This window comes from Cyrtonyx montezumae, unplaced genomic scaffold, assembly GCF_038088225.1.
Source record: "Cyrtonyx montezumae isolate F1298 unplaced genomic scaffold, pur_monq_1.0 scaffold_30, whole genome shotgun sequence".
NCBI lineage: Eukaryota > Metazoa > Chordata > Aves > Galliformes > Odontophoridae > Cyrtonyx > Cyrtonyx montezumae.
The window spans coordinates 275,008-290,105 of NW_027072035.1; the positions used below are offsets into that span (position 1 = coordinate 275,008).

At 35.2% G+C, this 15,098-nt stretch overlaps 1 protein-coding gene across 1 annotated transcript in view; it reads left to right on the forward strand.

The window, feature by feature from the left end:
• PTPRD (protein tyrosine phosphatase receptor type D) overlaps positions 1-15,098 on the forward strand; it is a 568,194-nt gene that overhangs the window by 108,488 nt on the left and 444,608 nt on the right. The window lies entirely within an intron of this gene.

A 15,098-nucleotide genomic window follows, 5' to 3' on the forward strand; every position in this document is an offset into this window, starting at 1 on the left:
AACTGAGGTAGCTCAAGTAGACTTGAACTGGCAACACAAGGGTGGATTATTTCTTGCTTGGTGGGCCCAGGAGAGCTCAGGCCAACAAGAGGTGTGACATATAAGTGGGCTAAGGACTGAGGGGGTGTACTTAACTATGGACTCTATTGCACAGGTTATCCATGACTGTGATGCATGCACCACAATTAAACAAGCCAAGAGGATGAAACCTCTGTGGGGGGAAGGACAATGGCAAAAGTATAAATATGGGGAGACGTGGCAGCTTGATTATATCACTTTGCCATGTAATTATGATGGTAATTGTTAGGAGCTTAGCGTGGTGGAGGCAACTACTGGGTGGCTTCAAACATATGCAGTACGCCATGCAACCACCAGTAACACCATCTTAGGTATTGAGAAACAAGTCCTGTGGAGACATGGCACTCCAGAAAGAATTGAGTCAGAAAATGGGATTCATTTCAAAAATTATCTTGTAAATACTTGGGCAAAGGATCATGGCATTGAGTGCATTTATCATATTCCCTATCATGCACCAGCTTCTGGTAAAACTGAAATATACAATGAGTTGTATGAACATGAACCAACAGTGAGCCCAATTGTCCAAGAAAGGTCAATTGTATCCTGGCTTGAATCAGAAATAGTGTTGCCAGTAGTAGCAGGGATGTGACTGTCCTGTACTTAGATCTGGTGAAGCAGCATCTTGTTTTTGGCCCCTAACTAAAAGAAAGATATTGAGGCCCCGGAGTGTGTCCAGTAAAGTGTAACAAAGCTGGATGAACAATGTTGAACAAACAATGTTGAAAACAATGAGTGGTGGAACATTTAAGCTTGGGAGAAGCATTTGGCAGAAGCCACCTGGTTGGTTAACAGTTAAGGATCCCATCAATCCCAAAGAACTTTGTGTTGCTTTGCATTTTTCCATTTTCTGCTCAGAGGGAAAGATAAAAACTGTTTGCATGTCATGACATGAGCTATTCCTATTTCCAGCAGCAGGTGCTCCCTAGCCATCTTGCCTTCAGAGTTTAGCATAAGGCCTTTTGGTCTTGGACACTCTCTCACTTTATTTGATTTACTAGCCTCAATTCCAATTATATTATTTTGGATTCCAATATCTTATTTAGTAAATTAGCTTTCCTCCTCAGATTGTTGCTGCTGTTTTGTTTTTAGGTCCATCTCCCTTTTCCCTTTTTCCTCTTCCCTTTCCCTCTTCCCCTTTCCTGGGGCGTGGGTCCGTGGGTCCCCAGCCCTAGTCATCACAGAAGCAAGCTGAACCAGCCCATAAACTCTTGACAGGCACCTCAACTTGTTCAGTTTGGAGAAGAGGAGGCTCTGAGAAGACATCATTGAGGCCTTGAATACTTAAAGTGAGTTTTTAAACAGGAGGGATACTGACTTTTTACACAGTAGTGATAGGACAAAGTGGAATATCTTAAACTAAAAGAGAGGAATTTTAGATTAGTAATTGGGAAGAAATATCTAAATCAAAGTGTGCTGAGGCACAGGAAAAGGTTGCCCAGAGAAGTCATAGATGTCCCACACCTGGAGGTGTTCAAGACCAGGTTTGATGGGATCCTGGGCAGCCTGATCTAGTGAGTGACAAGTATACCCACAACAAAGTGTTGGAACTAGACAATCTTTAATGTCCTTTCAAACCAAAGCCATTCAATTCCTATGATTCTATGGTTCTGTGTTATTATGGTAGTTGTTCATCATTGCTACATTTCTTAAATCTCTAACATAAAAATTGTTCATTGAAAACAGTAGGTTTTAAACAATTTGCCCCAGCTTTTCTGCTCTGTAGGGTCATGTTTTTTCTAATTTTGCCTTTTCTCATTCTGGCACCCAAAAAAGGAGAATTCTTTTGAAATCTTTCTCTTCCTTCAGTTTGCAGTTGGTCTTCCATCATATCATATATTTATGTTTGTTTGTTTTCAACTTTTAAAGGCTTAAGATACAATGAAGATAAGACTATGTAAAACATACATTCAGACTGCATTCTTATTGAAGTCAGTGGGAATTTTAATATCAGTCATTAAAAGAATAAAGCCACTCCAGCAATTTTAACCTTAATTCACACTGTAAATTTCTCAAGTTCTATTTCAATCATTACTAATGAAACAGGATATGCAGCAAACCAGTTGTTTAAATATCATAGCAATTCAATTTTTCATGTTATTATACGAGGCAGAAATATTAAAGATTAAGAGTGACATGAATAAGTAACTTTTAGGTCTCAAGCTCGTAATGAATTCCTCAAGTTCTATAAAATCCGTTCTGCTTTACAGATACATTTCATTGACTCAGTTACAGTATAAATGAACAAAATGAAGCTAGACAACAATTTTCAATAAGCCAATACTTTTCTTTGTCAGTCTATGATATTGACTAGGTTTCAAAGTCAAGAGAAAATCTTCACTTAGGTATTTATTAATGGATCCTCTTAAGACTAATAATATGCCTGTAAGTGATCAGTCTCTCTAACTAATTAAGTTGTAGAAAATGAGTGTTCATGGTACTCATCAAAGGCATGTATTTCAGTAAATTCTGGAAAATTTGACAAGTATGAAGACAGTTATTATGTTGGAATAAAGATACTCAAATGTTTTCTAAGGTCAAATGATGATCTCAAACAAGTCACTATCAGTTTTAGGTGCTACATATTTTCTAGCTGATTAATTTCAACCTAGATTTTAGCCTCCCATGAACAGCTGTTTTCAGGAATTAATGATAGAAAGAAAGTTTTAAGTGATAATTTCTCCATGTATGTGAAAGACAGGGCTTTATTTGAAACAGCTAACCATCTAGCTTTAGATTTAGCATTACAGACTTCCTAAAAGTTTCACACAAATTATGGAAGTTTACACTGCTGATGATGAGGCAGATGAACAGGCAAGGAATGAGAGATGGTAGTGTGGCTGTCTTTGTTAGAGAGTGTTTTGATGTTATTGAGCTTGCGGCTGGGGCTGAACAGGGAGCTATTTCTGAGGTTCCAGGAAAAAAAAGAGAATCTACCTCCTGTGGAAGAAGAGGCAGGCAACACAGAGAGAGTACAAAGACGTTGTTAGGATATACAGGGAGAAAATTAGAAATGCAATAGCCCAGCTTGAACTCAAGTGAGGCTGCACCTGGAGTAGTGTGCTCAGGTTTAGGCTCCTGACAACAAGAAAGACATTGAGGCCCTAGAGCATATCCAGAGAATGGGCACAAAGCTGATAAGTAGTCTGGATCACAGGCTTTATGAGGAGAGTATGATGGAGCTGGGATTGCTCAGTCTGGAGAAGAGGGGGATCAGGGGACACCTAATTAATCTCTGTAACTACCTGAAGGGAGTTTGTAGTGAGCTGCAGATCAGCCTTTTCTCTTGTGCAACTAGTGATAGGACTAGAGGGAGTGGCCTCAAGTTACACCAAGGGAGATTCAGGTTGCATGTATGGAAATAATACTTTTCAGAAAGAGTGGTCAGGTGCTGGAATGGGCTGCCCAAGAAGGTGGTGGAGTTGCTGACCCTAGAGATGTTCAAGAAATGTTTAGATGTTGAGGAACATGATTTAGAGAGACTTATTGGTGATAGGTGCACAGTTGGACTGGATGATCTTGTAGGTCTTTTCCGACCTTGGTGATCCTATGATTCTTTGAAATGACTCAATGTGGTACTATGGTACATATTTATTGGAAAATACTGGTGGCAGATGAACAGTTGGACTACATGATCTTGGTGGTCTTTTGCAGTCTTGTTGATTCTATGACTCTATGATCCTATGACCTGAGAATGAAGAAAATGTTGTGGAAAACACAGTGGATATTCTACTGGTTTCAGGAGAGACAGGGATAATAGCATACCAGTGGTTCTGTTGATGCTGAGGAATGGAGGAACTCTGGAGGATGGGTTGAGGGGTTTGCTTGGAGGGAAAGTGCCACTACCGTTATGCTGTGGCAGGGTGGAGCCACAACAGCTGAATTAGTCAAGATGTTATTCCATATCATGTGACATCATGGAGAAGGATATAAAGCTGTGGGCCACTGGCTGAGTGACCAGACACTGATAGTTGTTTGGCTAGGTGCTGGTCAGCAAGCAGTTGTACTGGCAGCCTGACATCAGTTGTTGAGTAGTTGCATTGTGGATACACACATATACTTACCAATTTTAATTTCCACTTTCCTTTTTGGTAATAGCATATAGATTTTTGTTTGTTTGTCTGCTTGGTTTTTTTTTTTTTTGTTTGTTTTTGTTTTTTTAATCTCAATTCATGATTTCTTTGTTTCCAGTACTCTCCCTCATCCCATCTAGCAGGAGTGAGTGAATGGCTGCGTAGTGCTGATCTGCCTGATAAGTTAAGCCATAACAATGTATCACAAACATCTAATATCTAACAAATGGCACACAGATTCAAAAAAATATATATATAGCAAGAAAGTTGTAATTTTTTATTATTATTATTATTATTTTTTAATCTGACAGTATGCTATCACAGTTTTGAGTTTGAGCTAGCACTTTTCCTTTATTGCTTACCAGCCAAGTGATCTCTACAAGCCAACACAGGACTGTGTTATCCTTCCCAATCTTTATTTATTTATTTTTTTTAAGGTAACAATATTTCTCGAATAAGAGAAGTAGGTAGGCAGTTACAGTTCAACACCATGTATTGGAAAATAACATAGCAATCACAGGTCTCTACACTTCAGAGATTACATGAATTTCAAGATGTAACCCGGAGCTGCTGGCATGTGGCACTATAAAACAAACATTTCTATTTGGACTTGTGTATCTACATAAGCCTTCAAAAGAAGAAATTACATCCTCCTAGAAGTCTGAAAGTGAAGAAGTCCATGTTGGTTATCCAGGCTTGCTACCTGCATATGCCACTTCTGATCTTTGCTCAGGCATGAACTGTTTCTGAGAAGAAAACAGTGGGGAAAAAGTGAAACTGTCTTCTCAAGCATAGGGCTTGAGCATATGCATTTCAAGCTCAATGGCAAATCTGTCATATGTCTCTGGTCTTAATAAATTGTATCAGGTGAAGCCGAAACACTGACAAGGCTGTAATCAGCTTTCAATTCCCATGCTAAAAAGGGCCAGCACCTGTTCTTCACTCAAGGCACCAAACTGCAGCGGTTTCACAACACAGAGTAGGCCACTTCACTCACTTCATAGTTATCACTTTGGAGTACTAAGGTGTGTTGAATATGAAAAATAACATCTGTACATAGGAGTATTGTCACCGGTACCATTGGTTGTCCTGACAGGTATAATATGATAGACTCTAGAAGAGCTGTTGATTCTGATATTTCCTTAATCTGTGAAATAGCTGAATTATAGTCTCACGTCTGTAGATATTGAGGATTTTGACAGGTGATGTCATTGTTGCTGTGTGAGTCAAAAAGGTTTACCATATAGTCCCTTACTGGAAAGGTGGAAGGAAGATTTTCTGTGAAGTATACACTGTAATTCTCTTTCATAATACTGGTGTTAATGTAACTTGAAGCTTTGCAGTAAGGGCTGCAGATCCATTCTTCCCAGTGCCTGTCCTCAAGAAAAAACAAACAAACAAAAAAAAAAAAAAAACAAAAACAAAAAAAAAAAAAACCCAAACCAGTTTCCTCTTCCATCTCTGGAGTTGCTGCATCCTGGGAGCTATTGAAATACATATATACAGTACTCACAGTTAATTATATGTTCACTTACTAATAGGTTTCTCTAAAACCTTGTAAATAATTCTATTATGGATTTTGAAAATGCAAATATTTCATAATATTAAAAATAAATTAATAAATAAAGGAGCATGGATCTTTTTTTTTTTTCCACTAAAAATGGGGACATTTTTGATGGCTGCAATATGGCAGAATAAATTAAGATAATTGATTTGTGATCATTCCAGTTTTTTCATTTCTCAACATGACTTCTGTTTCGTGCATAGCTGAACGATCAAAAATAGATTACTTTACAGACTGAGTACTCTCATAGAATTATCTTTCAATAGCAAACCTATCTAACCAATGTTAATGCTTTTATATAAACCACAATAATTTCATTTACTTGAATCAAAAACTCTCACTCAAATAATCACAAGGTTGGTCTCTCTCTCTCTCTGTGTGTGTGTGTGTGTGTGTGTGTGTGTGTGTGTGTGTGTGTGTGTGGTTTTTCTTTTGTGTGTGTGTGTGTTTTTTTAATATTCTCAGCTTTCTGAATTCTTTTTTTCCTCTGTCACAGAAATAAAATTGTTTCCAGGTCCCAACAGCTGGCACTTAACTGGCTGAAGGAATGAACAGGAAGACAGTGGTGTTCATAGGATTATAGAACAAGCTGAGTAGGAGAATTTATGCAGAGTTTTGTAAGCTTAGTGAGGCAGAAAATAGATTGGGGTGCAGAGAAGAAATAATGTGTCAATCAAAACTAACCACACAGACATAAGCTTCTACAACACAAGGGCAGTCATGTGCTCTCTTAGCTAACTTCAATAGTTACTTCTGAATTTGGACAGAATAGCAGACAGATGTCTGCAGAGATCCTACTCTTAAGTGACTCTCTAGACGGTTTCCTTAAAGCCTGACAAAATAAAGAACAAAACTGCATTGGAAAGAGTAAGAAGCAGTAGGATAGCTTCAATTAAGAATACCGAGGAAGGGAAATATTTTGCAGCTAAGCACTATAGTCTCCTCATTCTATTTCCTTTTTAAAACACTTTTTCTTCAAATTTATATTTTCATTTTAACACAATCAGTTTTTCAGTAGCATAGGTCAATTTTTTTTACTCAGTACTGACAAACAAAATCAAGAATTATTAGCTAGGAATGTATTGTATTAATCAAATCAGGATACTGCAGTTGTTCTTAAAGCTCTCTCGTGTGGATGTTTTTTGTGTAATGATTGCTGTTGCTTTCCTTTTTCTATTTGGTTTATAAGAAAATATTTGTGTCACTATAATGACTAAGATTGACAAAATTTTAAAAGTAAGATTAAACTGTGAAGTATTATTGGCAATATTATGCAAATTGCCAGAATGGCATTAAACTGTAATTTAAGTAGGACCTTAGAAAGAATTTCTGTTGCTTACATGACACACAACAATTAAAGAACCTGTTCATTTGCATTTAGAATGTCTTTTTAATTATCTTGAAGCACATTCTTAGTTTCTTTTGAGATAATAGTGTTCACGTTTCCTAAATATTAAAGAAGAAAGAGCAGTCTGAAAGTATCTGTTCTGAAGGTAAAGCAGCAAAGATATCTATCTATCTGTGCTATCATCTATCTTTGCTAGTCAGCAAAGATATCTATCTTTGCTTGTCAGATCTACATACAGAGCTATCAGCTGACTTCAGCTATATCCCTCAGTAATGGTTTCACAGGTTCTGCTGAATGTTTGATTAAGATTTATGTTCTCTAGTACATAATGTTTATTTAATAGTGCTACTGCTATTAAGTCAGGTACTTTATTGATACTTTTATGAGTTAGAGCTCGTGTGCCCAAAGAGTAAGAAAAGTCACTTCACCATTATGTAGTGGATAAGAAATAATGGATCATCCAATTTTCCAAGACATGTTTCTCCTATCTCATAACACCACACTTCTATCAACATATTTAGATATTCGTGGCAGGTTAATACAGGTCATTTTCACCTGGCAACAGTGAAAGTCCTTAGCAACGGTATTTGTGTATTCACAACACTGATGTCATTTTCAGTGTCTAGTCATGCTGAGCCAAAATAGAAGATCAGACTATAAAAACCTTCGGACAGTATACGTCAGAAATTTTCAGATACTATTTTGGCTTAGCAACAGTCTTGTTTCATTCCTTAGCAACTCTGAATACAAGCAAAACTTTATTTTCCAGTTCCAAATTACCTACTGGGAATAACTATGATTCCCATGTTAACTTTAAAGAAATTCAATTTCAGTTATTCCTATGACAGAATTCAAAATGGCATAGTATTGCTCTAGATCTACTCAATACATTATGTCTTGAGAGTTAGGAAAATTAAGACAGTTGTACTGTAAGTTAGCATTACCCTTTATTTGTATACACATTTAAGCAGCCATGCTTTCACAGGTATTTTGTCATATTTATATATTTACAAAATCACTACTTTCATCCACCAAGCTGTTTTCTTTCTTCCTATGCAACATTTTATTATAATTGATAACAAATACCTAAATAATAATCTGCTGAAAACTATGAGGTTAAAGTCTCATGTCCCTGAAGGCAATAGGAAGACACTGTTCCTATTTTATTGACGTTCATATGTATCCCATCCACTTAACCATTGATACGGAAGCATCAAAGAAAATAGTATGCAAGCTAGTCTTATCTGGTGAATATCCTTTCTGACTGTTTAGATTTCAGAAATATTTTCATAGTGTGACCAATACTTATCTTGTAATGGTTACTTATCTAACAGTGATTCTTCGGTGTATTAGCATTCAATATGCTTTTCACTTTCTATGAGAGTATGAATGTATAGTAATCATTCATCTTCTCTATTTCTGAGCAAAAAAAAAAAAAAAAAAAAAAAAGCCATATGGACTCTCCATTTCAAGTATTTAAATAAATATATTACCATTCTGTTTTTTTTTTTTTTTTTTTTTTTTTTAAGATAGAGAAATTTAAGCTTTATTAAAATATATTTGTATACACCCTAAAATTCAAGTGAGAAAAGGAAAGGAGTGTAAGAAAAGTATGTGAAAGATCACAACATTTGTTAATTCTGTCCGTGTCTTCAGGTTGTTTCCTGTTTTCTTATTCTACTGTAATAACAAACCATATATAACGCCCAGATTTAAACTGTAGGTTTTTAAGTTCTCAGTTCTGAATTCTGCTTGTGTAGCCTGTGTAGTCTCCTTCACTGTTTTTTGTTTTTGTTCTTTTGTCTTCTACAAAATAATTGTAACACTCAGAATATTTGTGCATGTGAGGAAGTAAGATACTGTGTCACATCTTAAGTGACCTGAAAGAAACAAGCAATATTACTCATAGAAACACAGTGCTTTTTCTTAGGGCATTTATAATCCAATCCTTACACTAAAGGAGAGGATATTTAGATTAGATACTAAGCAGAAATTTCTTACTCAGTGTTAAGGCACAGGACTGGCTTGCCCAGAGAAGTTGTGGATGTCCCATGCATTGAGGCATTCATGACCAGGTTGGATAGGGCCCTGGGCAGCCTTAACTAGTGGAAACTCTGCCCACAGCAGGGGAGTTGCAACTAGATGATCTTTAAGACCCCTTTCAATCTCAACCAGTCTAAAACTCTATGAGTCTATGACTTTGAACTCTTTTTCAGTACACAGATACATAGTAATCCTCATCATGAAGCGCTGATCTTTTTCCAAATGCCATCTACAAATGACTTTCTTTTATACACACTGAAAAGGTATACAATATTTTTCTGCATCTGCAGTCATTGCTATCCTTTCTCTATCACCAGCCAGACACAGAGAACATTGCTTATTGTTGTCATGGGCATGCTTTGAAATACCTCTATTTCCCACAGTCATTTCCACTTAAATAGACTCAATTTCAGCTTATTAAAAACAAGGCCATCCTGATCATAAAATGTCCTCATAGCAGCAATAAACTACAGCACAGAAGAAGAAATGCTCAAATTCTCTCTTAATTAAAAGTAGCATATTCGTTTCAGTAACAAAATATATGAGAATGTGTGATGAAATAAATGTCATTATCAGCATTATTATACTTCAGTCTCTCATATTCTACTAATTCTAGCAATTCTACTAGTTTATCAAACTAGAATGAGTTTTTTATTTCAGTGCTGTATATGTGCTTATACTTCCTTATGTATGTAGTATTAATATGTCTGAATATGTCCTGTGCTCACCTTATCATACAAATTCATATTTTTCAGACAAGTATTACACTGCTATAAATATATACAAGTATTACACTGCTATAAATATATCCAGACATAGACAGTCCTTATATAAGCAGCAGAAAATTTGAAATCTGACCTCAGGAATTTCTCATAAATAAACAGAAATCAGAGTTCGGGGATATGTTTTAACTACAGAAACTGCTGCTTTTTCTATTTTTCTTTAGTAATCACATGATGTTTAGCTTCAGACTACTAAAATTGTAGATTTTGAATACCCATTATTTAATGAGAGTCAGTCAGAGAGTTTCCTGCTATCCCTTGTCTTGCAAGCTTATACACGATGAAATAGTAGTTTATCAAAAGTATCATAAAGTTAGAAATAATTCAAAATGACAGAAGTATTATAGCACAGCTTACAGAAACTATAGAGATGTCATGCTAAAAATTCAGTCTGATCTATTTATCTGTGAATAAAGAAATAAAATTAGAGGAGTAATCTGTTTGTCACTTTGGGGAAAATAGGTACGGTGGTTTTAGGTTTTAAAAATGAAACAATGGGAAAATTTATTTGAACAGATTCCTGACTTATCTATGAAATAGCAAATTCCTTTTTAATTCATTTCCAGTGTTGATTAAAGTCCCGATTCAAGCCTGAAATAGACACCAAGGGAGATCATTCCATTTTATTCAGTCAACTTTCTAACTGGTCTTATGACATCTCTGCTGCAATGAAAGTACATTGAATATTGTAAATCAGATATTAAAAAGCAATACTTGAGATACCAAAGGAAAGGTAAAAAGCTGAAATGCTCATATCAAGAATATGGTATTGTCTAGACAAAATATTAAATCAGTATACACAGATTTATTTGTATTTGCATTAAATGTATTTGCAGTTATAAATAATCTCCCAAATTAGGAAATTAAAGTCAAAAATGGCTCTGAGATTATAGCTAGATTTGGGGGAAATCATCAAACTGAAAATATGTCAGAAAAATTATGCAGTGAGAAGACACAGAAGAATATAAATCATTTAGATGACTAGAAAAAATTAAAACGGGAAATTCTGGTGATACATTTTTGGAAAAAAGAAAAGAACAATAAACAAAAATATAAGAAGATAATAACCTTTAATTAGATGGAAATGTTCTTCGGTGTTCTGTAAGTCAGAAAAGTAACTAGTTGCTAACAGTATTTATAGACTTTTATAATGCATTATATCCCAGAAAACTTGCATGTCACTGATCAGACTGCAACTGATAACTAACTTATTTTCTTGGAGTGGAAAAACTTTCTTGTAGTGTGTTTTGCCATTGATAATTTTACCCAATTAGCTTCTTTCATACACAGAGGACCAGTCCAAAGCTCTTGGAAAAATAACTTACAACTGCAAACACTTAAGCATCTGATTATTTTTGCATGATTAAGGAACTCTCTTAATGTTTAGCAGACTTGCTGATATGTGTAGACTTAAATGTTCATAAATGTTTTACAACAGTTCTGGACTGAAATATAGGGAAAAACTGTGTCCTGAACATGTGATGCTCTGCTCCTCAATATGATAATGAATTTGCATAAAGTAAACTTTGTTCAGAAAAAATATCACAAAGACAATTGCTTGACACCTTTGTTAATATGCTAATATAATATGCAAAAATATGATCCTGCAGTTCTGAATTTAATGCAGAGATTTCTTTATTGGCAATAAATGCAACAATATACAAAGGTTACTGGACATTAAAGTTACAACTAGTGGAAGTCCACAACAGTTCAATAAGGTGCCATGCTTTGTAGTAAATTTTTATTTTAGTAGAAACTCTATCTTTAGGCTTCTCTAATAGTAAATATAGGGAAAATGATACAAATGACTGAAATCTCTGGAATGTCAGATTTTATGTGTAGTGTAGAGATTGATCATCTGAAAAAGCATAAGAAAGTCTAAAGATATCATGAAGTATGCTAGATGCTTAACATAGTTTAAACATTTTTTTTATAAAAACATTTTTTTATAAAAAATAAAGGAAGGAAGGGGAAGGAAAATCATAAAATCATAGAGGTTAGAAGGAACCTCAAGAGATCATCAAGTCCAATCCCCCTGCCAAAGCAGATTCCTTAGACTGTTACATCTGGAAAGCATCCAAACAGATCTTGAATATCTCCAGAGCAGAAGACTCCACAAGCCCTCTTGGCAACCCATTCCAGTATTGCCATCAATGTCACAGTAAAGAAATTCTGTTTTGTGTTTTTTACAGAATTCCTTTTTTTTTGAAGGTTTTTACCCATTGTCCTACATTCTGCCACTGCATTCCACTGAATAGTCTGGCCCCATCCATTTCACTCTAGCATTTTATATATTTATAAGCATTACGTTAATCATATTTTAATTATACATTAATCATGCATTAATCATCTCCCAACCTCATATTCTCTAGGCTGAAAAGTCCAAGGTCTCTCAGCTTTTCCTCATGTAGGAGAAATTCCAGGCTTTGACCATCTTTGTGGCCATCCACTGGACTCTCACTGGGAGATCTCTGCCTTTTATTTTTTTTAATGAGGCAGCCAGAAGTGGACACAGTATTCCAGATGTGGCCTCACAAGGGCAGACTAGAGGGGGAGGATCACTTCCCTTGCCCTGCTGGCCATGCTCTTTCTGATGTACTGCAGGATACCATTGGCCTTCTTGGCCCCTCAGAAGGGGGAGAGGAAAATAAAGGGGGAAAAAAAGGTATTTTAAGTAGAGGGAGTGTAGAAGAATAAAAACACTGATATTTTTTGAAATAGTAATTGCCATGATTTGAAAGAGGAAAAGAACTACTGAAATTTGAGATAAAGAGAGAGAGTAAAGAGTGATGTATGCTGTAGATTGCATCATTTTTACTGGAAAACTTTCATAAGAAGTAAACATCCAAAGGGCAAATTCTGACTTAACCTCTTCTGCAGCAGAGGTCTCAGAGTACAGTTGAATGAGTGCTTTGAGACTATTCTGACAAGAGGAACAGAAATTCTCAAAGAGCTAAGAGAAATCTTCATTTACATTAATTACATTCTATCTCCCTAGTACAATAAATGCTGTACCTACTGTTTGCAAATTAAATATTTTATTTATGCAGTGGAAGAATATTTAATTTATTTTTCTAAAAATAAAGCTTTTTGCATAATTATTTTTTCTTAGAACATTTGTATTATTTATTTTTATGTTTTTGAAAACGCATGTCTTACACTGTAGCTCAGTGACATTCTCTTATCCACTGTGTGTAACTATGGTTGGTTACTTGTTGGTTACCAAATGATTGCTGAAGAAGCTAAACCATGTGCAATTTAGGGTTTTTATCCTGACAACTTCACGTCTACTACTTGTGTCTGCTAGCTTACTCATTCATTTAAACATTTCCAAAATCTGGTCTTAAGACTAAGTACTGGAAGGTGCACTTGGGAATCACATGATTTTTTAAACTCTTTTGAAGTTACTGATGAAAGAAACAACTAGAGTAGTAAAATATGCACTCTATTACATTTTGCTAGATAATCTGGAAGTGTGTGGTGAGAACACAGATACTATAATGAAATCAGCAATCATATTAACATATTCTGAATATGCTCATATAATATTGAGGAATATATATTTACAGGTAGTCTTAACTTTCTGACTCCTTTTTTGCATTACTCTGATGTTTTATTATTCTCTGGTTAGGGTTTTTCTCTGGTGAGCAATCTGATGTAAAATTTCTATGATAAGAAAGTTTTATTTTTATGCTATAGAGCATTTAATGCACCTTTTAATATCATTTAACAATCAAAAGTAAACATATATGAAAATCAATAAATAATATAATACTGAAGTCTGAATACCAGCTTAAAATATCATTCTCTTAGATATCTTCTATGATACAATTAAAAAAAAAAAAGTAGTATTACAGAGAAATAAAATCTGATTCTCCTCAATATCTGTAAATCTGAGGAGAAGCAGGGCCACATAAAAATGAGTAAAGAGTGAACTGATTTTGTTGAACTGGGCCTGGCACAGAAGCTTCCAATAAAAATGAAACTACGAAGAACAAAACAATACAAAAATTGTGTTGATGATTTCTGTGTCTCTTCTTGGACCCTGGGGCATCGGCTGCACAGTGAACAGATGCTTGGATTTGCTCCTCTTTATTATATTCTTTCCAATTTCCTGCCTGGTTTTGGAGTCACAAAATATAAGCAGAAATCGACTTTAGCCATATCTCCTCTGTTCATTCATATTATTTGGCCAGCAACATGGGCAGAATATGGGAGAAGGTAGCACTTCGTATGTAGAATGTACAAATAGCTATTTCCTAGCTAAGGGCAGGGTTACAGCCTGAGGTCCAGAAGGACACAAAATATGTAAGTCAGCCTTCCCCCAACTGCTGCACAATTGGAGAGTGAAAAAGCATAAAAGAAAATCACTTCTCAGCACAAGCTTTCAGTGTTCACTGACTGGGTACTCGCAGCATGCCTTGATTTCTAGAATTTAAAAAATATTGATCTTTACTGAGGAAAATTGTGCACATCTAGTTGTGCTTCTTCTTTTTGTTTTGTGAAATGTGTGAAGCAGAGGAGTCATTTAATAAAAAATTTTGATTACTCATAACTGTGACAGTAACATCATGTCTCTATATTGATATTCTTTTGAGATTGACTGAGAGAACAGTAGAAAATTGAGGATTAATAAATCTTGTGCTGTGGAAAATAAACTCAAGGAAAGATTTCTAACCAGCACAAACCCTTATCCATGTTGTTTAAAAAAAATCCTTGAAGTTCTTTCTCTTTATTAATCAAATTTACTGGAATAGTTCTGCAACTATTTTCAATTAAATGAACAAAAGAATAATGATTTTTAAACCTTGAACTGATGTTCAGAACAAGAGTATAAACTGAAGAGGTTCTGTCTCTCCATGTCTTGATCACGATGGATGTTTTGTCATTTGGAAGCCAATATATCTGCTTAATAGAAAGAACCTGCACCTTTTGAGTGTGATTCCTACTTCAGGGCTGCCTCCAAAACTCTTGAGGAGTCTTTGAAAGGTTTTTTTTCACTACCTTCAGTGAATATTCAACTGAATTCTCTACTCTGTCTATTCTTATGTTTGAATATCCTCAATTTAGATTTGGAATCAAATATATTACATACAAAGAACAAGTATGATATGCAGTAATTACAAAACAAGTATCAAATATGCAGAAAATATTTTCCTACAGACTGCGAAACTCAATATCCATTAAAAAAAGATTGAATAGATATTTGTAAA